The following is a 6,388-nucleotide window of genomic DNA, read 5'->3' as shown; positions in this document are numbered from 1 at the left end:
CACTGGGAAAATACGTTTTGAACGGTCATCCAGCTAGGAAGTCGGGAACTCGGGGCACTTTCTAGAGCTCCAACCTGAAGATCACTGACGTCATGATTCGACCTTGTTTTTTTCAGAGTTCCCAGTTGTCTTGAAAGCACCATAAATCCAGAGAATGCTAGACACGGATGACAAAGTTTGATGACAAAATTTACCCACAAGAAGGACCGCCACGCCACCTTCCTGTTCAAGTGAGCACAGCACAACTGCGAGTCCAATAATGCATTGTATGCTGCTGCATAAATGATGTAAAATGCTAAGGAGACATGTATACTGTAGCTAAGAAAGTGTATGTTGTGTAGTAAGCTGTTAGTAGCCCATGTGCCTCACCCTAATAATTTGGTCCCTTTCCCCCTCATAACTTAGCCTACTGTCCTGACTTGGTGGTGAAATGTCACCTTCGAACATTGTAAGAGCTTTCGTTGTCTGCTTATATGCCCCTTTTATTTATCCTACGGTTCTTACTTGGTGGTGTACAGGGAGAATACTGTAAGAATGGCCCATGTTCCGAATTCCGTCACTGTATGTTTCAAAAGTGCTGAACAAATAGTTATTTTGTATTGACTACGTCCGTCCTAGCTCTCTATGTCTTAATCAAAATGACACATCCGCTCATCGTTCCCTTATGCCATAGTTTGTCCATCTCAATTGTCAGTAGAAACCACATTTGTTTAAGCAAGTCAGCCATTTCAGCTATGTGTTTTACAAAGGCAGTAAATAAGGCTGAACTGTTTCGCTGCCAGACAAGTCTCCGCTGATAGCCAGGTGTAGCGGTGGTAAGGATTCACTCCATGGTGCTGAAAAGAAAGCTCTGCTGTTGGGACAGCTTTATGTAGGCCTTAACAGTTTGTGGGCACCGATTGTCACTGTCATAGTGCAATTCAGATATTGTTAATTAAGTACTGTGTTGTGTTGTGTAGTGGATTTGATGGCATGCATAAAAAATGTTTTTGAGTTACATGCTAAAAGATTTACATGCTAAAATCGCCACTGAAAAACCTTGACACATGTTTCTAGGCTCCTCTCTCTCTCTCCAGGAGAGATGTTTTGTATGTTTTAGAGGAGCGTCTGCTTGATGGCTCATGAAATGGAATTGTGTAGTGCCCTATAATCCTTTTTGGGTGAAATTGGGATCCTCTCAAACAGTGACGGGTGCATCCATGTGTGTCTGTATGAATCTTCAGCACAGCTGGGATAGGCAATATAATGGTAAATCGGTGTTTATGTGTTGTGGTTGTGGAGGACAGTGATACAGCAGGATGTTCAGTCTCAGTGGGGTGTCTCATCAGATTGAACAAAACGAAATTCTAAAATTATATTTCCCAGAAGACGCTACATCCTTAATGAGGCATCTGGCGCACAGTGGGATGAGACTGAGATTGTGTTTTCAATTGTGAGTCTGAAAACTATATTTTAGCCTGTGAAGTCTTCATGTGCCCATGGTAGACATTTCGGTAACACTTTCTATAAAGTACATACTGTTTAATGTTTTATAATGTGCTCAAATCCTTGAAACAACATGACCCTCTTAGACATGATAAACCAATTTAAGGCAACAATGTTTTTGTAAACCTGAAGCAGGTTTTGGACATATGCAGTGGCCTATTCTCAGTGGTGTAAAGTACTTAAGTAAAAATACTTTAATGTACTACTTAAGTTATTTCTTGGGGTATCTGTACTTTACTTTACCATTTATATTTTTGACTACTTTTACTTTTACTTCACTACATTCCTAAAGAAAATAATGTACTTTTTACTCCATATATTTTCCCTGACACCCAAAAGTACTTGTTACATTTTGAATGATTAGCAGGACTGGAAAATTGTCCACCACTTATCAAGAGAACATCCCTGGTCATCCCTACTGCCTCTGATCTGGCGGACTCATTAAGCGCAAATGCTTCGTTTGTAAATCATGTCTGAGTGTTGGAGTGTGCCCCTGGCTATCCGTAAATTAAAAAAAACAAGAAAATGGTGCCTTCTGGTTTGCTTAATATAAGGGATTTGAAATTATTTATACTTTACTTTTACTTTTGATAGTGAAGTATATTTTAGCAATTACATTTACTTTTGTTACTTAAGTATATTTAAAACCAAATAGTTATTGACTTTTACTCAAGTTATATTTTACAGGGTGACTTTCCCTTTTACTTTAGTCATTTTATATTAAGGCATCTTTAATTTTACCCAAGCATGACAATTGGGTACTTCTTCCACTACTGCCTATTCTAAGTCTCTAATATGTTTTTTGTACTGTAGACCAGCGCTTCCCAACCTTTTCCGTTCCGAAGACCGCTGAATCACCGTCAACAGCTCTTGAGGAACACCCTTTGTGGAATCTGTGATTTTTTATACTGTATCTTGTACTGTATCTTGTACTGTATCTTGGCAGTCAAATTTAGAGTCAATTTCAATGTAATAGATTATAGGCCTTTTATTATTGTTATGAAAGATTAGCATTGTGAAAAGTAATGTATAATTGCTTATAATACCATTAATACTCCCAACTGTTATTATAAAAATATATATAATAATAATCTTACCAAAAATTATAATAAAAACAAAATAGATTGACCACAGTTTAAAAACCACTGCTGTGGACACCACAGAGGGAAAGATGTTGCCATTTTATAATCATCTGATACCATGATGTCATATGAATTCATTTGTATGATACTTTTATAGTGAGCCTGCCCACTGGGCACAGACATCATTTGAACATCAGGTTTGATTTACAGTTGGTTGAGTTGTCAACTAATGTGAATTGAATGGGAAATTTAAAAAAATCACCATGTCACTGGATTTAGGTTAAAAGTTAGGTGAAAAAATACAAAATTCCCTTATGTAGATTTTTGCAAATCCCATCAGTTTTACACGTTGTTTCAACGTCATCATGTTATCCACTGCAGCACAATCTCAATCAATCTCTAATGCTAAGGAAGTCTCACGTTTTTGCTCAACCGGGTTAGAATACCTCATGATAAGCTGCAGACCTTAGTATTTACCAAAAGGGATTTCATCTATATTTTTCATAGCTTTCTATTTACAGCAACAAACCAATGCTGGCACTAAGGTCGCACTCAACGAGCTGTATAGCCATACGCAAACAAGAAAATAAACATCCAGAGGCAGCTCTTCTCATTTTTACCAGAATATAACCTGTGTAACTATCGGCGACAGAACTCTTGATCATTCCACACACAGATTCATATACAAGGCTCTCCTTCACCCTCCCTTTGGCAAATCTGACCAGAACGCTATCCTCCTGATTCCTGCTTTACAAGTAAAAACTCAAACAGGAAGTACCAGTGATGCGCTCAATATGAAAGTGGTCAGATGAAGCGAATTCTAAGCTACATGACTGTTTCGCTAGCACAGACTGAAATATGTTCCGCGATTCATCCGATAACATTGAGGAGCCAACCAAATCATTAATAAGTATATATGACCTCGTACCCCGAGTATATAGCCAAGTTATTGTTACTCATTGTATATTTATTCCTTGTGTTTTTATCTTTCTAAAAATAAAAATAAATCTCTCTGCATTGTTGAGAAGGGCCCATAAGTAAGCATTTAATTGTTAGTATACACCTGTTCTTTATGAAGCATGTGACAACAACGTTGATTCAGCTCGTTTTTGCCGAATGGATGGACTTCCCTCTGAAAGTTGCTGTGTCGCTGTCTTTGTGTCATGTGATACTCTCACGAACACATCTGTTGTACATGTTTGCTCTAGGACGGCCATAAGCATCACAAGACTTGTCTGAAGGTAGCCCGGTACCAGTTTAAAAAAACAATGGAAGTCTACTGTATATGGAAGTGATTTAAATACAGTACCAGTCAAACGTTTGGACACACCTACTCATTCAAGGGTTTTTCTTTATTTTTACTATTTTCTACATTATATGATAATAGTGAAGACATCAAATAACACATATGGAATCATGTTGTAACCAACAAATTGTTAAAACAAATCAAAATATATTTTAGATTTTAGATTCTTCAAAGTAGCTACCCTTTGCCTTGATGACAACTTTCAAACGCTTTGCCTTGATGACAACTTTCAAACGCTTTGCCTTGATGACAACTTTCAAACGCTTTGCCTTGATGACAACTTTCAAACGCTTTGCCTTGATGACAACTTTCAAACGCTTTGCCTTGATGACAACTTTCAAACGCTTTGCCTTGATGACAACTTTCAAACGCTTTGCCTTGATGACAGCTTTCAAACGCTTTGCCTTGATGACAACTTTCAAACGCTTTGCCTTGATGACAACTTTCAAACGCTTTGCCTTGATGACAACTTTCAAACGCTTTGCCTTGATGACAACTTTCAAACGCTTTGCCTTGATGACAACTTTCAAACGCTTTGCCTTGATGACAACTTTCAAACGCTTTGCCTTGATGACAACTTTCAAATGCTATAGTAAATACTGTAGTGTTTTTGCAGACTGTAGTATACTGTAGTATTTACTGTAGTGTTTTTGCAGTATGCTGTAGAATTTACTTGAGTGTTTTTGCTAACTGCAGTATACTGCTGTATTTACTATGGTGTTTTTGGGGACATCACTGTAGTATTTAATTGTGTTTTTGTGTTTTTGTTTTCTTATCTTTGACATAAAGGTGGGGGGCTTTCTCATTGAGGAAACCTACTGGAGAAATACTAAAAGAACACATTTTCCATAACCTGTAGGTACTGTTGGTAGGACTGGGTTCTAAACAGAGAGTTCAGAGCTTCTGCTCTTTTCTTTAACCGTATTGAAAGAAATATACAGTGCCTTTAGAAAGTATTCACACCCCTTGACTTTTTACACATTTTGTTTTGTCACAGCCTGAATTTAAAATGGATTACATTTAGATTTTGTGGCACTGATCTACACACAATACCCCATAATGTCAAAATGGACTCATGTTATTTTTTTCTTCTAAAAAATAATTAACAATGAAAAGCTGAAATGTCTTGAGTCAATAAGTATTCAACTGCTTTCCTATGGCAAGCAAATAAGTTCAGGAGTAAAAATGGGCTTAACAAGTCACATAATAAGTCACATGGACTCACTCTGTGTGCAATAATAGTGTTTAACATATTTATTATGACTACCTCATCTCTGTACTCAATTATCTGTATGGTCCCTCAGTCGAGCAGTGAATTTCAAACACATATTCAACCACAAAGACCAAGGAGGTTTTCCAATGCCTCACAAAGAGAGGGCACCTATTGGTAGATGGGTAAAAAAAAAGCAGACATTGAATATCCCTTGGAGCATGGTGCAGTTATTAATTACACTTTGGATGGTGTATCAATACACCCAGTCACTACAAAGACACATGCGTCCTGCCTCAATCAGTTGCCGGAGAGGAAGAAAACCGTTTAGGGATTTCAACATCAGGCCAATTGTGACTTTAAAACATATACAGCGTTTAAAGGCTGTGATAGGAGAATACTGAGGAGGGATCAACATCATTGTAGTTACGCCACAATACTAACCTAAATGACAGAGTGAAAAGAAGGAAGCCTGTACAGAATAAAAATATTCCAAAACATGCATCCTGTTTGCAACAAGACACTAAAGTAGTACTGCAAAAAATGTGGCAAAGCAATTCACTTTTGTCCTGAATACAAAGTGTTATGTTTGGGGCAAATCCAATACAACACATTACTGTGGACAGCTCTCCATATTTTCAAGCATAGGGGTGGCTGTATCACGATATGGGTTCACTGGTCATCAGTAAGGATTGGGGAGTTTTTCAGGATAAAAATAAATGGAATGGAGGTAAGCACAGGCAAAATCCTAGTGGAAAATCGGGTTCAGTCTGCTTTCCACCAGACACTGGGAGATAAATTCACCTTTCAGCTGGCCAATAACCTAAAACACAAGGAATAATGCAGTTGTATTTATGCAGTAGCATACCACCCTGCATACCACTGCTGGCTTGCTTCTGAAGCTAAGCAGGGTTGGTTCTGGTCAGTCCCTGGATGGGAGACCAGATGCTGCTGGAAGTGGTGTTGGAGGGCCAGTAGGAGGCACTCTTTCCTCTGGTCTAAATGTTTATTTGGCCCAATACCCCAGGGCAGTGATTGGGTGCTGTCTTTCGGATGGGACGTTAAACGGGTGTCCTGACTCTCTGAGGTCATTAAAGATCCCATGGCACTTATTGTAAGAGTAGGGGTGTTAACCCTGGTGTCCTGGCTAAATTCCCAATCTGGCTCTCAAACCATCACGGTCACCTAATAATCCCCAGTTTACAATTGGCTCTTTCATCCCCTCCTCTCCCCTTAACTATTCCCCAGGTCATTGCTGTAAATGAGAACGTGTTCTCAGTGAACTTACCTGGTAAAATAAAAAGC

The 6,388-nt window shown here is 38.5% G+C and overlaps 1 non-coding gene across 1 annotated transcript; it reads right to left on the bottom strand.

Annotated features, from left to right (window-relative positions):
- Window positions 1–4,665: 4,665 nt before the first annotated feature.
- On the bottom strand, window positions 4,666–4,718 carry LOC120065746. The gene has a single exon (XR_005478700.1). It is a non-coding gene; the product is annotated as a U7 small nuclear RNA (small nuclear RNA).
- Between the last annotated feature and the right edge of the window lie 1,670 nt (window positions 4,719–6,388).

This window comes from Salvelinus namaycush, chromosome 20, assembly GCF_016432855.1.
Source record: "Salvelinus namaycush isolate Seneca chromosome 20, SaNama_1.0, whole genome shotgun sequence".
NCBI lineage: Eukaryota > Metazoa > Chordata > Actinopteri > Salmoniformes > Salmonidae > Salvelinus > Salvelinus namaycush.
Note: the sequence above shows the minus strand (reverse complement) of the source record. Positions and strands in the feature narration are given on the sequence as shown.